This window comes from Mastigoproctus giganteus, chromosome 11 (genome assembly GCF_048544385.1).
Source record: "Mastigoproctus giganteus isolate SK-2022 chromosome 11, ASM4854438v1, whole genome shotgun sequence".
Taxonomy (NCBI): domain Eukaryota; kingdom Metazoa; phylum Arthropoda; class Arachnida; order Uropygi; family Thelyphonidae; genus Mastigoproctus; species Mastigoproctus giganteus.
Window position 1 is genome coordinate 76,369,975 of NC_143585.1, and position 19,543 is coordinate 76,389,517.

Genomic DNA, 19,543 nt, shown 5'->3' on the forward strand with positions numbered 1-19,543 from the left:
TATAAGACAAGACTGAGTTTTAGAAGGATTGAAATCAACTAAGTTGTCTTTGCCCCACTGGAGAATTACCTGTAGATCGACATTTAAGGAATTAGCAGCAGATTTTCGAGAAGTTAAAGCTGATTGAGCAGGACAAGGTTTCTCAAAATGGAAAGTGGAATGCAATGTGCTATCATCGGCAAAACTATGGATAGAATTTCCAGTCAATGGAAGAAGGGCATTAATATACAAGAGGAAAAGAGTGAGGGAAAGAACTGAACCTTGGGGGACACCAGCATTACTGGAGAACTTAGAAGACAGAGATCCATCTACCATCATCCTCAGTGAGTGATTAGAGAGAAAACTGGATAACCAATTACAAAAAATAGTTGGCAAACCATAAGATGGAAGCTTGTTTAGAAGAGACCTTTACGCCAAACACGATCGAAAGCCTTTGAGATGTCGAGAGCAACTGCTTGTGTTTCACCGAACTTTTCCATTGAATTAGTCCATAAATGGGTAACATAAGCCAGAATATCACCAGTGGATCGACACTGACGGAATCCATACTGGCTATCGTCTGATCAGACGATAGCCAGTATGGATTTCTCCTTTACTTCAGAAAGTATAGAAGTAATTGCAATGGGACGATAATTGGATGGGAAGGATTTGTCACCCTTTTTGGGAACTGGCTGGATATGAGCAAATTTCCAAGCAGAAGGAAAAACCCCTTTGGAATAAGAAAGTGAAAAAAGGCGGCAAAGAACAGGAGTAAGTTCAGGAGCACAGGTTTTGAGAACAAGTGAAGAAATACCATCGGAACCTGGAGCTTTCTTAGCATCAAGATTCGTCAAAAACCTTCTGACATCCTTTTGACAGAAGACCACAGGAGGCATTGAATGGAGTGTACTAAGAAAGGTGGGAGGTGTTTTACTAAGATCATTAATACGTGAGTTGGAAAAAAAATGGGATGCTAGCAAGTCAGCTGTATCCTTAGCTGAAGTGACAACAGAACTATCTGGTTTTGACAGAGATGGGAAAAATTTGCGGCCAATAGCCGAGCATTCTTGTCTCTTTGGCAAGAGACCAGAATGCTCTCTTTTTAATTTTAAAGCAGTTATTAATGGACTGATTAATAACTGCTTTAAAATTGTTGCGAGCTTTGGTGTAGGCAGAAAATGAAACCGAAGAATTAAAAACAAGCCAATCACGATATGCAACGTTCTTCTCTTGAACAGCCTTAGCACATTTATTGGAAAACAAATTTAGATAAAGGACGAGATTTTAAAGTGGAGTGTGGGATAAAGGATTCCATCCCTGCATGAATAATTGCACTGACACGATCTGAGCAAACGTTGACATCAGAAGTTTTGAAACAGTAATCCGACCAAGGAAAAGAAATCTTGCATGTCATCCCATTTTGCATTCTTGTAATGCCGAACAACACGAGGTTGGGAATAGCCATGAGATAAAGGCTCCATTGGAGAAGAGACAATCATCAAGATGTGATCTGAGGTGCCTAGAGGACCTCTCATTTCGACCGTGTACTTAGAAGGGTTGTTTGTGAGAAAAAGATGAAGCGTGTTGGCTGTATGGTTAGGATTCGCCGGTATTCTTGTAGGTAAAAGAACAATCTGCGCAAGGTTATTAGTAATTGCAAAAGCCTCAGCACCTCGACCAGCTGAGTCGGTGTGACTAGAAAATGGAAGCCAGCTAGAGCTGTGAACATTAAAATCACCAAGGAAAATTAACTCACTGTTAGGAAAGTTGGACTGTAGAAAGTCACGTTGGAAAAAAGAGGAAGTCAAAGAGCTCCAAGATATTAGTGAAGTTGGGAGAACGGTAGAGACAACAGATAAATCTGACAGAATGAGGTAGAGATATTTTGAGCCAGAGAATATCGAAAAAAAGAGAAGATTCCAAATTGCCAAGTCTCTGACAGGGAATATCAGAACGGACATATGCACAAATAGCACCTTTGAGGCGAAAGGAATCATACAGTGAATAATTTGGGCATCTGAGATGAGCAGTAGTTGAATCAGCCGATAACTGAGATTTTGTCAGAAAAAGTACATGGGGTTTGGCAGACTGCAAGTGGAAATGGACATCGTTGTGATTAGAATTGAGACCACGTATATTTGTGAAATGAATTAGGAAGTGTTTGGGAGGTTTAGATCTTTTCGCAGATAAGCTTACTCTATTAGTTTGACAATTCATGTATTCAATAGTAAGAAAAAGTGGGTGGGACATGTTGTATGAAGTAATGAAATTTTTGGATATGGCGTACACACGGTAAGAATATACCGAGATCCTTGACATAACGTGACCTCGACAATGCTCCCCGCATTCACACTACTCGGACTCCCTCCAGTCCGAGTAGTGTGAATGCACTACTCGAACTGGAGGGAGTTCGAGCTAGTGAATAATCTTGCAGTCCGACTCGGACTGCAAGATTATTCACTACCTGATCCAGAAGCCTCCTAAAGAGTTACCAATAGGTTCGGACCGGTGTACTAACTAGCGGCCGGCCTGCGAACACCGTTTTAGAGCTGTACCTTCGAAATGTAAGCAATATTGGATCTCGCCACGATGTTCATCATAACCTCAAAAGTCATTAATCATACTGCATGATGGAAGAGATAGGGAAGGGTGACCGAAACTTAGCTCTAGAGACTAAACATGGATTGCACCACTTCAAGCCTCCAATAAGCAAAGTGGTGGTATTGCACCGGTTGATGAAAGTCATCTACCACCTAGTACTGCCTGGTAACACAGAAGGACGGCATTCCTCCATGTGGTGTGAGCACGACACCTCGACCCCTGCTTATGTTGGTTCACATTTGGGTGGTCACCCACCATGTGCTTGTGCATGGAGGTTATACCCGGGATTACTAACAATCCCATCATCGTGAAGGTGCAAGCAGAGGATTTCGCTGTCAGAGACCGTCCGAACTTCGCTGAAATTGGGTCCACTTGACTTCAGTATCACTCGAATATCAGTTCCTTCAGCGTTTTAGACTCCCAGGTAGCAAGTACAGCTTTTCTGGAATATCTGAGAGAATGTCTGACAACCTCAAGCACCTGAGGTTGTCACAAGGACCTCAAGGACCTTTGTAGGCTAAAACGGGACTCCACAGAGAACAGCACTGTAGCCCATTTGTCAAAGCTCGACGTTAGTAGCAGTTTCGATGAGCGGTGGTTTTTAATTAATTGGATACAAACCATTGGCTTCCTTGCGTAGAGACGTATTGGGGCTTCTTAACGGTTTTTGCCTGTTTGCTGGACGGAAAAACCGAGCTCGGGAAAATAAAATCATGCAACCCTCGCCTTAGATCGGGCTTTCAACGAGATTCGAACCCAGGCTTTTTCCACCTCATTTGGGTAGGACCATGCAATATTCACTGCGCTACCGCTAGGCTGGGTTTCTACCTATTTACAAAATTATTATTTTATTTTATTTTATTTATAACTGACTGTACTTTCGCCCAATTAATGTCTATAATTGGGAATTATACTTAAAATTGCTTTACTTTTCTGAAATAATCAGCTAAAATTTTTGTAGCTTTTATTTATTTATTTATTTATTTTTAAATAAGCGTTTAATATACCTCCAATGTTTCTTTTCGTGATTATACCACATTATATCCATTTTCGGACTGCCTTACGTGATATATCTTTATAATGGAGTTGCATTGACCCGAACTGACTACAAAAGGAAAATCCCCGTGTGAAAGGATTGTAAATATTGAAGTTACTCAGGAATATCCAAGTGTGACCCGATTTCTGCACTAACTTGCAATTGTACTAGAGGAAAGCACTACAGATAATGAGCATTAAAAGTAATGCTATTTTCGACGTGTTCTGTGTGTGAAGCCAGGCTTATGAAATTTGTTTAATAACTGCTTGCTAGCGGTTTATACATGCGCAGAAAAGAGAGAAAAATAACGTGGTCAGAGAGAAAGAAGCCATTTAGACTGTCTCTTCAAGAAGCAGATTAGAAACTACATTAAGCATCAAAAGTTCTTATAGACGTGTCTGCAGTAAGTATCTTTCCTTTCCTCTTTCATCATATTTTCGCACGTTAGACCATGTTCTGTAAAGTACACTTCTTTAGTACATGTTCTGTAGGGCATACTTCGTCAGAACATGTTGAAATGTGTCCTCTCTAGTCTGCTTACGTTTCCTGGCTGCATATTTGTTTAGAATTGCATCAAAAGATACATTTTGCAGCAGAAATATCTTTGGGTTTCACTGTTTCTAAAGTAAGTTTTGAGAGAGAGAGAGTGCATATCCTCTTGCAAACCAGGATTGTAACACGCTCAGAGATCTAAATACGACCGTGTCAAAAATCATGTGTAACCTCTGAAAAGGTCAATGCCATGCTCTGTTATATTCATTTAATTAAAAGAAAACGAACTCATCATCTAACGTGGTACACATAAGATGCTCATTGCTTCCCTTCGATTGAGCTATTTTATGTGATTAATCGATAATGAGTAGTTGTCCTTTTGTTGTAGATTTAATGCGAATTAATTTTCATGTAGAGTAATGCAGTTATTTGATTTCTGTCAAGATTCTTCATTTTTATTTATTTTTGACGTTATTAATTTGACCATAGTAAATTCGCACAATAAAGATTTTGTCTCTTACTTTTGTTGGTTTGAATTACTTTAAGTTTTTCCAGTTCAGTCAGAGGAATAATAATAAACTCATTTAATATATATGAGATCACATAATGAACACCTGACCATACAAGATCCACCAAAATAATAGGATAATGAAAGCAGTGATTAACATAGAGACGTGGGTTGGAGACTTTGCTAGACCATCCACTTCAACAGATTTGGGCTACCAACCTGAAAATTATAATTCGTCTCTCTTAATTATTCATTAAGAGGCCCTCCGGAGTCAGGAACTCGATAATTCATTTTTAATGCCACTAAACACTGACTGAAGACTGCATATATAACTTTAAAGTTATATATGCAGTCTTCAGTCAGTGTTTAGTGGCATTAAAAACGAATTCTCTTAATTATGCCAGAAGAGTAACTCTTCTGGCATAATTAAAAGAGACGCCATTTAAATTTATTTAAACTTATCTAAACAGAGTCCGTGATTTAAACTTATTTAAACAACATGCAGAACTCTTTGGTTCCAGGTTACAGCAGTGAAAATTACTTTAAACAGGAACTAAAATTGTAGCATATCGAAAACGTCAAAATTCGTTTTAAAAAACATTTCGTTATAGAAAAAGGCATGTACTAATGTGAAGATATTAGTGGTCTTCTGAGCGAACTGGGCATTGAACACAATCCTAATGAATGTCGTATATTTATTGATGCCTGAAAATTATGTTTAAAAGCAGTTTTGCTGCTCAATAGAAGTACGTTCCCATCAGTATCTCTACTCCCAGTTTCTGGGGGGGGGGGGGGATAACCTTCCTATCTACGCCTGAGACCGACTAACTCAGACACGGAGTGAAAAAAGCCCATTAAAGTTCCTTGCGTCATCGACAGGATTCGAACCCTGGCCTTTTCCACCCAGTGTGGGGAGAACGGTGACGCTACCACTGTGCGCACAGACTCTTACATTACCAACTGGACTGTCCAAATAGATTATACAACTAGTGTTCATCGCGCCATTGTCTTCTCTTTAGAACCTCTACCTATTCGTTGTGCATCCCCCACACGACCTTATTCGCTAGCCTTTCAGAAAAGTTAGCTGGGATCGCTAGCTGCTATTTCCAAATCTACACATAAGAAGAAATTTCAGGATAAATGTATCCCTCATTGGATGCAACAACTTATTCACTCAATTTTGATATTTTGTTATTATTATTATTAATAATTATCAGTGTTATTTTTTGTTATTATCTTCTTACCATATATTATTATATTTATCCATGTGAAACCCCTAGCAGTATGCCGTGATGGGTACATTGTATCCTGCCTTTACGTACAATAAAGATTAATTAACTTACTGACACTCGACGACTTGTTCACCAAGCTCGAAGTAAATTTTAAAGGTATAGTTCCTGGCTTAGTGGAGACTTCTTACTGGTAATGATATTCCTTCTAAGTCCTTCTTGCACAGGACTGTTCACCAACTCAATCTAGAATACTCTTCCGAGCTTCAACTTCTCCCTTTACTTCAGACGAATTAAAACACTCTATCTCAAAGTAAAAGCCAATAAATTACCTCGTGATACCAACTCAACGTGAATCTCTGAGGGAACGTCTAAATGAACATATGAAATCCGCTCAAATTTTCCTAGTCAATGACATGCCCACTAGAGGAACTAACCAGTTCGACCTTATGTTCTCATCCACACTATGTACATTGGGTGATCCCCCTGAAACATCTTTTAACTCCGATCATGACCCTCTTGTTTCACAAATTTTACTGCCTCCATGCAAACAGACTGTCCATAAGTCATGTGAATCTATGTATAAGCGGAGTCCACAATCAACAGCTCAAACTTTCTAAATACTGAATAATGCCTTATGGCTGTTACCCTCATGCCTTGGAATGTCCTCGAAGGATGCGAGGTCACGCTTGCAACAACCATTCTTACAAATTGGATTAATACTGTCGCAAACTTTTCCGCCTCTAAGAAGATTAAAATCACCCTACCCCACTCGAAGGCGTGGTGGAACATGGACCTCAATGCAGCTTTTCAACTGAAACAACAACTGCACAAAATTTGGAAGGAAACAAACGATGTTCGTGATCGAATTTCATACTCAAAAGGACGGGCCCATTTCAACAGACAAAAATCATCAGCGATTGCTAATTTCTTCAATGCTCAGCTTCATATGAGAAAAAATTCCCTATCGTCATAGGTGCCTCAGCAACCAAATCCTTGTTGATCCTGACCAATGGATGGACCATATTACCAGATTTCAACCGTCAAGTGTGCTGCATCCAAAATTTGTCATGGATATCCAGATAAGACATGTTCATGTCTTATCTGGATATCCTTCACAGCTATAATTTCACTTCACCTGAACTTATAAAAGCCATCAACTCATTGGCTTCCACTGCTATTGCAGGAGCTGACAATAATAATGTTCCCCAATTCATCGCTAAGTGCCTCACCCCTTTTATTATTCAACCACTACTGTCTATCTGCAATGAAGACCCGCTCCTTTCCAGTTGAGTGGAACAGCTATAATGCCAGGCCTATATCCAAGATCCGTAACCCGTTGCTAAGTAAACATTACCGCCCAATCTCTAAAGCCTCAACACTTCTGAAGTTATTGAAAAAAATGCTGCTACCAGTTATCACCAAACAAATATTCGCAAATAAGTCTCCTCAGATTCACTACGCTCTCTGACAGCGATCAAGGACTACAAACATCCTCGCAACTACAAATGCCAACTACAAAAGCAGCGTTCGAGAGCAATTGCGATCTTGTCATAACTTACATAGATATTGAGGCTGTGTTTGATGCTGCGTTTGATCAGATAGATATGCTGTGCTTTCTATCTGATCTCCTTAGCAAGAGGTTGTTGCGACTTGACACTGGAGGAAGATGCTATTGGAAAGCTGTTACTGCTGGAGTACCACCGGTGGAGTATCCTCTCTGGATTGTTGTTCACAGCAATTATTGCCCCACTGGTGCGGAATAACCAAATAATCATCTCCTACGCAGATGACCTTAAGATTCTTACCCCAATCGGGCCCAGTCCTAACCTCATCACAACCGCTAACCACAATAATAATAGTCTTTTGGAAATCGCATCCTTTCTACAGCACTTTGGCCTGACGATCAATCCCGGGAAGAACTAGATAATGATGTTCTCTCTGAAGACCAATCCTTCTGTGATTGCTTCCAATTTTGGAAACACCCAAATCCCTGTTGTTACTTCACATTCTGACTTAGGTGTAATCTTTGACCCTAAACTCCGTTTCAATACCAGCTAGATAAACTCACCTCACGGACTTCGAGTCTTTGTTGGATAACAAAACAAAATCTGTTGCACATTAAAGATCAAGAAATATATCAGAACGATGTATTTCCTGATCTTTAATATTCAACAGATATCTACCCACCATTACTGTACACATCAGAAGTCTGGGCTTCAGCCACCCAAACGACTAAAAAGCCTCTCATTGCATCTGAATATTGGCTATTCAAATGGGCCAACTGGAAACCTAATCTGCCGCCACAAGCTAGAACTACAGCATTAGCAAATGCAATGGGGGGTCCTTGTCTCTCCGAGCTTATTGATTCCCAGAGGTTGGTCACCACAATGACAATGTTTGCGGGACTTATCTCCAAGCCATCCATTTGGGATACATGCTGCTTGAGAATCCCTATCTCTGCCTTGCGGACCACTCCTAGATTGGCGGCCCGGAATTCGACTCTTCTTGACAGATCGATTACTCCCTTTTAGAATGCTCTCCAAGGTCTACAAACTTGATACTGATCTTAACAAATTCGCATGTGATAAAAGATATAGAAAGAAAGTGCTTTGCAATGACATCAGTTGGACTGTTTTTTTTTTTTTTGTCTTTTTTCTCTTATATGTTTTTATATGTCTTGGCATTGTTAACCCTTGGCCTGCGTGCCGTGACGGGTCGGTTGCAACATTAAGTTCTCTATAACCATCTTTTTCTTTTCTTAAGTTGCAATAAAGATAGATTTTCTTATAGAAAATCTTTATAAAGAGATTTTATTCTCTCCTACCAAATATTCTTCTCAATATCTACAATAAGTGTCTTTCTTCGGCTACTTTTCCTCAAATCTAAAAGCATGCAACATTGAAAATTATTCCAAAACCGAAAACAACTTTATGTGATCCATAATCATATCGTCCCACAGCACTTTTATCTAATCTCGTAAACGATTGCCAATACTCATAGCTCTTCGGATCAACAACTTGTTAACTGAGAAAAACTTTGTCAAAATTACAATTTGGATTTTGTCCCGGTTTAGGATACTCTTGTGGAATTTCAAAAGCTCATTTGCAGCTCCATTTAAGGTATCAAAAGCACCCTCAAAGGGTGCTTTTGACATCTTAAATGAAGCCGCAAATGGAGCCTTAAAAGGCGTTCTCCCAATATAAGGTGCCAAAAGCACCCTCAAAGGATGCTTTTGACACGGAGGCTTACTGCCCTGGCAACTACGTATATTGTAGCTACTTCGCCGATGTTCTGTTGTCATTCATTCAAGACATCAGTCTGTGTCGAGAACTGTCACTCACGGGTGCTCTAAAGGTCTAATTTTAGTCCCTTTGATTTGAAACCTCGTTGTGAGTGACTGGATGTCCAGAACTTCAATAATGTCCAGCAGTTAGCATATGCTGACGATCTCACTTTCCTCATCAGCGGTAATTCGCGAGCTGAACTTGACCTGCACACGAACACAATAATAGGCAGCCTTATTTCTTGGTCTTCTGAAAACGAGCTCAGGATATCTCCTTCAAAGACAAAATTAAAGCCCTTAAGGGAAGATCGAGTTAAAACAGACCTCCGATTGCTAAATTACATTGCGAAACACTTCTGATGGTAATGACAACCAGATATCAAGGAGTAATCATTGATGATCGCTTTTCTTTCAACCTTCATAATCAACAATTAGCCGTATAAGTGCAGATATTCACAGCCATGCTTATCCGTATCACTCGACAAGACTGAAGCCTAAATATAAGATCTTTACAGATCTGTAAATGCTTCCATCGTCGCTTTTGAGGCCGCCTTTTGGCTACTAAATTTCTCACAGTTCAAGCAAATCTGGCATTCATGAAGAAAGTTTTCTGCTTGCCCTCCTGCATATCTGCAGAGCTGTTTCTACCCTCGCTGTACAGATCCTGGCAGGAACTCTTCCCTTAGATCTCACAGCTGTTTATCACGGATTCTGTTATCACATCAAGCTTGGCAATGCCACTGAATTTTAAAATTTCGAGATTGATACTTCTGCTGACCATGCGAAGGAAAGGAAGAGGTGTTGGAACTTCCTGGTGTTTGTGGAAACAGAGATGAGCTCCCTCTGCTAAATGAGCAATGGCCAAAAAAATTCTTCCGCCCATCAATTATGCTACTGAAAAACAACCTTGTTTGCGCAAATTCTTTACACTTCCTTTCTACTCTCTGGCCGTAGATCCTTAAACTCAAAACCGTTTTCCGTTGATCTTGTTTTAACTTCTTTATCTTTATTCTCCTCTCTTTCTCTTCATTTTATACTGACCTAGATTGAAGAGTGCGTGTGCGATGCTGTCTGCCCTCGACTGAGGTAGTATCTTTTGCTAGCAGAGCGCCAAGCATTGCGCCTTTCTTCGCTCTTCTTGCTGAGGCAGGATTGTTTTAGTATTTTTACTTTCATTTATTTTTTTAAATTTATTTTTAAATTGCCCTCCCTATTTTTGAGGAAGGCTGACAACGTTGAGATGAGCAGTGTTTCCCCCCCGTGATTCTCAATGTTTTCCGGATTTTCTTGATTACATGCGCTCGTGTCGGCCCTCATAGGAAGTCAGTGCGTGTTAATCCGATCTATCTCCCTAAGTACGGTACACGCATAGTTGTGGCCCGCTGCCTCGTGGCATGGACCGATACTGGTCAGACTTTCCAGGTGATCTCCTTCCTGGTAGCAAAGTGACCAGAAACAATTAAACAACTTAATAACATATGCACTGCACAAACATAGCACTACACATTTCTGATTCTTCAAATAGGCTTCGGCGGATTGAACTAAACTTTAGGAGTCGTCCTACATAAGATACGACACATATTCATGACAATGCTGTTGACTTAAAAGAATCACATGAAAGTATATTCAAGGACCATATAATAAAGTATAAAGTACCATGGATTTTCTTGGAATATATATGGCGATCTTAAGGTAATTGGATTATGCATTAGACCACAGTGAGGTTTCACAAACTACTGTTGTTTTTCCATGTTTGTGGAAAGTTGTGCAGCAGTAAGAAAAGAGAGAAGAATTTTTATTCAAGAAGTATATAAAATGTTGGTGTTGTTGTTGGGTTTTATGGACATCAGTGACTCAGACCATATTCCGTTGTGTATATTATATCTGTGGATTGCGCATGTTCTGTGATCAAATTTCTGTTTTTTAAACGAAAAACCGAGTTTCCGGGAGAAAAAACCACGCCACCCTCAGACCAACTACTCAGCCACGCTATTAAGAAGGTCCATAAAAATTCCTCGCGTCGTTATCGAGATTGGAACTCAGGTCTTTTCCACCCAGTGTGATTAAAAGACCTGTGCTACCCACGAGAGCAGTATAAAATGTGTTCCATTGGTTGAACCAAAAAAGGTTCTTCTTCCAGCTTTACGTATTCAGCTTGAATTAATAAAGAATTTTTTAAGGTTCTCGATAAAGAAGGACGTGGATCCTGTTACCTACAGGAAGTTTCCCAATTTAACAAATGCAAAACTAAAAGAAGGAATTTTCATTCAATCTCAAATATATAAAAAAAAAAAATACTCCCCAAAGGTGATGTACGTATTTGAAACAAATCTGCAGGATAGTGAAGTAGCAATTTGGAGAACATTTAAAACAGTTGTGCATGGATTTCTTGGAAAAAGGAAAGAAGATAATTATGAATCTCTGGCTTTACTGCAATGTTAGAAATATATGGACTGCCGAAGGTCTTTGAAAATTCGTTTTCTTTATTCCAATCCCAGTTTCTTCCCTCAGAATTTGGAACATGTAAGTGAAGAGCAGAGCCAGTGTTTTATTAGGACATGTTCACGATTGAAATGTGGTACCAATGTCTGGGATATTGACCTAATAGGAGATTACTGCTGGTTACTTAATAGAAAAAACAAAAAGAACTATAATAAACACTCGCTGAGTGCAAATATTTCTAGGGAAATAAAATTTACAGTGTGTAGTGCATTACATGTTTGATTAAAATAATTTAAAACAAACAAGATTCGCTTTTAAGATAGCATGTGTCATTACATGATATTTAAAATTGGTTGTTCATGAAGTTATTAAAATTTAAGAATATCTTTCAATGGAAATGATAGAGATATTTTTTTTTTCTTTGGGAATCAACGGATCACTTTCCTTTAGAATATGCATCATTTTCTCCAGAGGAAAAAATAATTTTGTTATCCAGTGTTACCAACAGCCTTAATTAAGACGCATCGAAGTTCATATCATTTCTACAATCATACGCCTTTTGTACTAAGCAGTATAGAAGTTTTTCTGTTGGTTTGTGCTGATCGTCTCCACAAATTTCTCAAAGGTTAACGATGCCCATCTCAGGAATAATGAGGAGAAGTAATCACGGAAATAATAGAAACAGAAATCAATAATAATCAGTCTTTGAATTCGTTTTTAAGATGGCATCTTTCGATATGTTTCTTTGAGGAATAAAGGTCACCAAAATGCTGTTATTGAATCATTAAATCGATTACCAGAGCATATTATTTTTATAACGCCTTACCTCGATATACTGAGAAGAAAAGGTGTAGGAAATCAATATGTTTTTAATCTGACTGTGCCTTTGTCTCTCTCTCATGCACAGAATGGACTGACCACAACACGTCATAGAAAAGTAACTATAAGGAGTTTCGATCGTGATTTCTTGAAATTCCCACGGGAGGTCAACGTATAATCTGTACGGTCACAAAGTATTGATTTCCGTATTGTATTGCAGCGATCAAACTGAGTGCATCATTTGATATCCGGTTGCAGCGTACCTTATTTTGGCAGGCCTCTCAAGGTAAGTGTCTCAGACATGACATTTATGGCTAACCCTAGCAAAAACGTTTTCTTTGAAGTCTGGTAAGGAAAAGCAAAAGCTACATAAAGTCGCCACCTTGTGAACTTTCAAGGTCTCAGTCCAGAAAGGACATCTTTCTTAATGTATCAATTAACGCTTCTCAAAGAAGTAACTAACCGATTCTTTGGCTATACTGTGACTCTATTCACGTACATTGATCATGTATACGTAGAAACGATGTTGCATCTTATGATCGGTTTCTAAAGTTTAACGACCTTGAATTCGTATAACAAGACTTCGATATCTCAACAAAAGATTCCATTAGCCTATGCTGTCCGCGCCATGCATGCACTCTGCGACGCCTCTTTTTGTCGTTGGCACACACCTATCCTTCCAATGCAAAAAAACATCCCCCGATTTCTGCCATCTTCTTCCCTTCATCCGTGAAGTTCGCAGCACCATGTGAGATGCAGATTATCCGTTTATTAATCCCTTAGGAGACACCACGGGACAACACCATCGTCGGATATACCTTTAAAACTCTTATTTACATCCACTTGTATTACATTAAGTCTATTTACACAATAAGTAAGCATTAAGGAAATAAGACTGCATGGACAATGCGAGATGAAATACTTAAAGCAACTGAGTTGGGAGGCAGTCCATCTTGCAATATAACGTTTGCCAGTATACAGTAGAGAGAGAGAGAGATAGAGTATTAGCACACACACACGCATAGCCCTGTTACAGTTGGGTTGGTCGAAATACAGAACAGTGTCAGGAGGTCCTATATTCGGTGACATTCTTCAAAACTGAATGAGAAGGAAAGAATCCCCAAAAAGTTGTCACCTACATATTGAAATCTTTGACCTTTTCAGAGTCAAAGTTCAGGATGTCAAATCTTTCAAATATGTTTGTTGTGAAGAGTCTACGTAGCCTATCGTATGTTAAGTGAAGGGCGAAATAGTGGGTTCATGTCAGCAGAGACCCTCGCATTGGGCCGTAGATGATAAATTACTCTGTCTTTTTTTGTCGCATCTAACTTTCCATCGAGGATCTCGGCAATCAGAAAAGGATATCGATTAGGCCACCTGCTGTGTCATTCCTCATATGGAACTCACATGAAATCGGGTAAGTTCCTTAGAAGAAGCCTTGAAATCAGGTCAGTTTTTTGCAGAAATTGTTTTATTTTGGTGTTCAGCAAAGTATTAAAAAAGTTACAGCTTAATTTTCACGGATCATTTGCTATCGATAATTTTTTGGAGGGACGTCTTAGGTAGTGAAATATAATCGTCTAAATTTTAGTTAGATGTAATGTTATAAATTATAAGTAATGTCAAGAATCCTAATCGCACATTAGCTAATTTTAGTATTTAGTTCAGTATTTAATAAATTACAGATTAATATTCATAAAGACTTGTTCTGGAGTATTTTGACTTATCGACTGCATTTGGTCATAGTGCATTGCTTCATGTGGTACGCCAATTCATGTATTTTATCACCTGTTTATGTCTGTGCAAGCACTCTGAACAATTTTGAATATTGTGCAGAGTGAAAATTTGGACTAGCTCACGGTAAATTAATCCCTCTTTGTGAGTTCCAATTAACGTGATCTTTAAAGATTCCTCCAGTCAGTCCACGAATAAATTAGAACAGAGACCTCTCCAAACAAGCGAGAAGTGCTGAAACTGCATGTACTGTCAAGAAGAATTATTCTTGACAGTAGTCAAGGGGCCAGTTACTGTAGACTAACGCGTTGGTCCACAACGCCTATCATTTGAAAGTTTGTGAAATGATTTTGAAACCAGAACTGGCTCTGTTAAATCTCAAAGTGCAAGGCCAACTGTTTTGATCTCTAACTAATAAGATATGGGATGTAAGATGCAAGATGATAAAGGGTTGCAGTATGCGAGTGGTCAAACAACCGAGTACTGCAGTACACGCGTCTAAGTTGACCGTGACTTTAGCTCACGTGTCTGTTAGATATACGGTGTTATACTTGCATTTTCTGCATCGTGTAACTTCCGACTCTATGGGGCTGTCCGGAAGCATAAAAGGAAAATTTATTTATCAGTAATCGGCTCTTGCAAATTGCTTAATTTGCGTGTTGCCAAAGAGCAGTACGCAGATTAAATCTTGACCCCCCCTACCACATCAGTGCTATTCACTCAAATAGAGGGAATTAAATAAAATAAAAATATATATTGTATTAGGGTCACCCCAGAATATAATTTCATCCACCAATGTGTATTATGTTCTCAAATTGCGTGTATCCTGTGGTCAGTTTGCCTGTTTTACTGGAGGTAAAGACCGTGCTGAGACCGACTAACTCAGCTAAGGTGTAAAAATTTCCCATAAAAGTTCCTGACATCATTGAAGGGGAAGTGAAAGTGAAAGTGTGTTTAGGGTCAAACCGCACCAGGGTTCCCCCCCCCCATCTTGCTCAGAATAATCACCTGAGAGGGCATAAATTCAGATTGAGGAAAGACAGATGTAGGATAGATGTGCGGAAGTTTGCCTTTAGCCAGCGGGTAGTTGGTTGGTGGAACAGATTTCCATCCCTTGTTATGGAAGTTGATAGCTTAAATAAATTTAAGGCTGAGCTGGACAGATATTTCGAACGAACGGAAGGGTGAAGTGGAATTTTTTTTTTTTTTTTGGCTAACGCTGCATAAGCTTGCTTTCTTGCATCATATGCCTCTACTAATGCTAATGCCAATCTCCGCGTAGTTTACATTGTGGATGAACTAGTTGACTGGAAAAGCCAGAGATTTAAAAGTGTGTGGGAATTGTGTACTTGTGTGGTATCGTGTATCGTTGTTATTTATCTGGTCATTTAGCCGCTGGACCCCTGCTGAGGCCCAACGTTGTCCCACTTTCGCCCCGTGGAGGCAGACCAGGAACTCACTTGAATTAAGTTACTCTGGCAGGTCCTGCCGCTTAATTTCCTGAGATTTTGGCGGCTAGGCCCTAAAAAAAAATTGAAGATATACATATATAAGTATATATATATATGTGAAAGGTAAAAATGCAAGAAAGAGAAAAGGAAATAAGGAAAAGGGGAAAGAGAGAGGAGAAAAGAAAAGAAAATAAGAAGATAAGAAAATACATGAACCTGGATGCGCAAGGCTACAGAACAGGATACAACTATAAAATAAGAAATATAAATAATTGATAAAAGATATAGTAAGATAGGACAGTTATTAACAATAACGAGCCAGGCCTAATGGAAGAAGATAAGAGAAAAAGAATGTTAAGAACCTAATAAATTGTGGCTGAATCTACAGGCTCAATTAACAAGCCAACTCATATTTACAAAAGCTAGAAAGGAAGTGGAAATTAATGAATATTAAAAAATAGTGATAAAATAGAAATAAAACGAAAATAAAAATGAAAATGAAAATAAATTGGTACATAGATCAGGTATTTCATCAGGGGACTACACCTGATCATGTACCAAAACACTGCGTTTCTATACAAACCCATGCTGATGGAGGTAGCATTAAAGAATAATAATATTGTGAAAAAAAATTTTAAAAATTATTAAAACCTCCAAAAACATGAGTAAGGTAGCCCCAACACAGTGTGTATATTTTTAAGTAAAACTGTTAAATTAAGTTAAGGTAAAAAAAAACAAAATGTGTAACAGGCAGCAGCATAGAAATGGGAAGTAATACAAGGTATGGGAGGGAAAAGGTAGTAAAAAAAGAGAGGCGAAGATAGCGAGAATAAGAAAAGAAGGAATGTCCGCATCGCCCTCGTATTGCACTAATAGTTCAACGGACGAAAAAAGAAGAATAGAAAGTAGAAAGACGTAAACAGAAGGAAAAGATTTTAAAAGATACTAGGCGCGTAAGTACCCAACCTCTTAGTGAGGGCCTTGGCTGTGAAGGTGTTAGTAGAAGAGGAAAACTAATACCGCTAGCCTGTGATATTTTTTGTTAATGTCAGATGTAGAAAAAACAAGTAAAAAAACAAGTGAAAAGAAGAATAAGAAGAAGAATAAAATTAAATACCTTTAAAATTATGTAGCATCAATTAGTAAAATGCATAATCTTCTTTATCCTCGCCTTCTTCCCACGTTCATATGGGATCGGCACATCGAATCCACAATCTCTCTGCTCTTTCCATTCATCGTCCCAATGTTCAATGTTCCTATTCTAACACTTTTCAACTTCTTCTTCATCTCTAGATGAACTAACTTCTTAAACCGGACCCGTCCTTTGTTCGGTAGCCCTGACACATCTATTTTCCATTAATCACCTTTTGTTTTGGCATAGTTTTTACTACCGGATGCCCTTCCTGACGTCAACCCTCACCATTTATCCGGGCTAGGGATTTAAGCTGCCAAGCCTTACGCAGCTATATAGAAGTGATAGCTCTTATACAATGACGATGTCGCAATTTAATAATTTTAAGCAATTTATGCCGAATTTCTAATCCCACTGAAAAAGCAGGTGGCACTGCTGTAGTTCTTTTATCTCATGAAAATGGCTGACTCGGTAGAGTGACTGTGACCTTGAAAATAACAGTAATAAATAACTCAGCAACACGTGAGTATTTTAACATACAATTTGGTATCATGAAAACTTCTACCGCAAAGCTATCCGGTAGCACAACTATTCCGCTAATAATTCCCAGTGACTGATTATAGTTCCTTAAAATTTTAATGACCTTGAAAAATCCTATGTTTTCCTATATCCAAAAATAGTAAAATAGTAATGATAGCCATTTTAAAAAAAGTTCACAGTCGGAAAATGAAACCACCTTTAGGTCCCAGATCTTAGCTTATCACTTACCAACACTTATTTTATCTAAAATATAACTTCTTTTTGAGCAACACTTCCTAAAACCTTCTTTATTAACTAATTTTAATAGCGCACTAATTTAACTAGCATACATTTGGTGCCACCAGCGCCACCAATAATTAGTAAAATGCATAATAAACATGATTAATAAATAGAATACAGACAGGGAGAGCTATGACAACGGTGAAGTTGCTTAGTAGAAAAAACAATGGACGCCCTCTATAGTTAAAAGTGAGGAAAAAGGTCCGATTAATAATAATTAAAAATAATTAAAATAAGAATGGAAATAAAAATGAAAATAGAAATAAAATAAAGGTAACTTAGAAAGTGAAAAGGCATGAGCATCGTTCAGAATAGAAGTCATATGATGTGATAATGTTCAAAGTGGTGGAAATACCACCATTTAAATATACAACTATACAACTGTACAATTATCATGTTAACCCTAATCAAAATAAGACATAGTGAATCCGAATATTTGTTTAATGAAGTTAGAAAGATTTTAAATAATACATTTTATAAAATTAATTGGAATATCATTGAAACGTAATTTTGTGTAAAGGCCCTTTAAAGCTTTGATAAAAAAGTACTTGATTGCTGCTGAGATATGCAAGACGCAAAATTTTTATGAACTTTTTATGAATGATATTTTTATGAACTCTAATAGAAATATTAGAATTCCAATTTGTTAAATAAATGTTGAAATTAAATTGATTTCTTTTATCAAATACTTCCAAGGTTGGTGAAGAGGGGAATTATTTAAATCGAGAAAGTTTGCGTGTTGGTTATCATTATTTTCTTTATTTAAGATAAGTTAAGTAGGATATATCAATTTTGCAATATTTTCAACATGATTATTTAAAATCAAAATGCATCAACATATCTAAATGCAAAGAAGTTAAGGTTTGGATTATTATTAGTATAAAGATCTTCGAAGTAGTGATAAAATAAGTTAGAAACTATACTGGAAATTTGTGAGCCCGTGGGAACTCCTATAGATTGTCTATAGGTACTAATGCCATCGTAAATGTAGTTGTTCAGAATACATAGGTTGATATAATTCCAGACAATCTCATCCACGGGTAGAACGTGCTTGTATTTAAGATATAATTGATTAAGCACAGAGATAATTAAATGATGTGGCAAGGAAGTAAATAAGTTAGTAAAGTCATAAGTTTCGATACTAAAGATGTTGGCATTAGAATTAAAGATTTTAATGATGTTGTGGTTATTATTAATGATCCAGGTGGACAGAATATTAATGAAGATAGTAGTTAGTAGTTTAAAAAATTGTTTACCTGGAAGATAACAGCTGCTTTTTTTTGGCACTAGTGATGAATCTAAAGCCAACGGGAACTTGGCTATCATATATAAGAATGGTAATGTAGAATTGCGAATTTTGGTATGTAGTTTTTTATGCAAAGCTATAAGTTTTTTGATGGTCGTATTAATGCCAAGATTACAACGTACAAATGTGGTACTGCTGTCGACTTCCTTTTTGAGAGTATGGATATATATATATATATATATCCATGCAGTTGTAATTACTTTGAATGTTTGCATACAGCGCATAGCGTCCACGCATTCAAACGGCAGGAGCAGGGCAATGCGTGTGATAGACCGAGACTGGGCGAAAATTATTTTGGATTTGATTAATTTATGATGTAGGGCGTTCGCGTCGTGTATAGGTAGAGTCGGGGAGGAGAGGCAGAAGGCTAGGGGTAAAGGTAGAAGTATGGGAGCGACAGAGTAGATGTCCCCAGGTGGTCAGTCAGGCATGTCCATGCCTCACCAGAAGGAAAAGGAGGGTCGGCGGGCAGAAGAGGGACATGGTCTCCCCTCTTAAAGTAATCGAGTCAGGTGCTCGATTTTGTTCGCCAATATGGCTTGGTGGCAGCGAACTGCACGGTCCAGGTCGATGTGTTCCTTTGACAAGTCCAGGGTTGAGGTCATTCGAATGGTTGTAAGCCATGTCCTTTATTCTTAGTAGAGTCGGTTTCCTTGTAGGTTCCACGATGCGGCAATCATGACACCTAGTCATTATCAGTTCTCAGCTT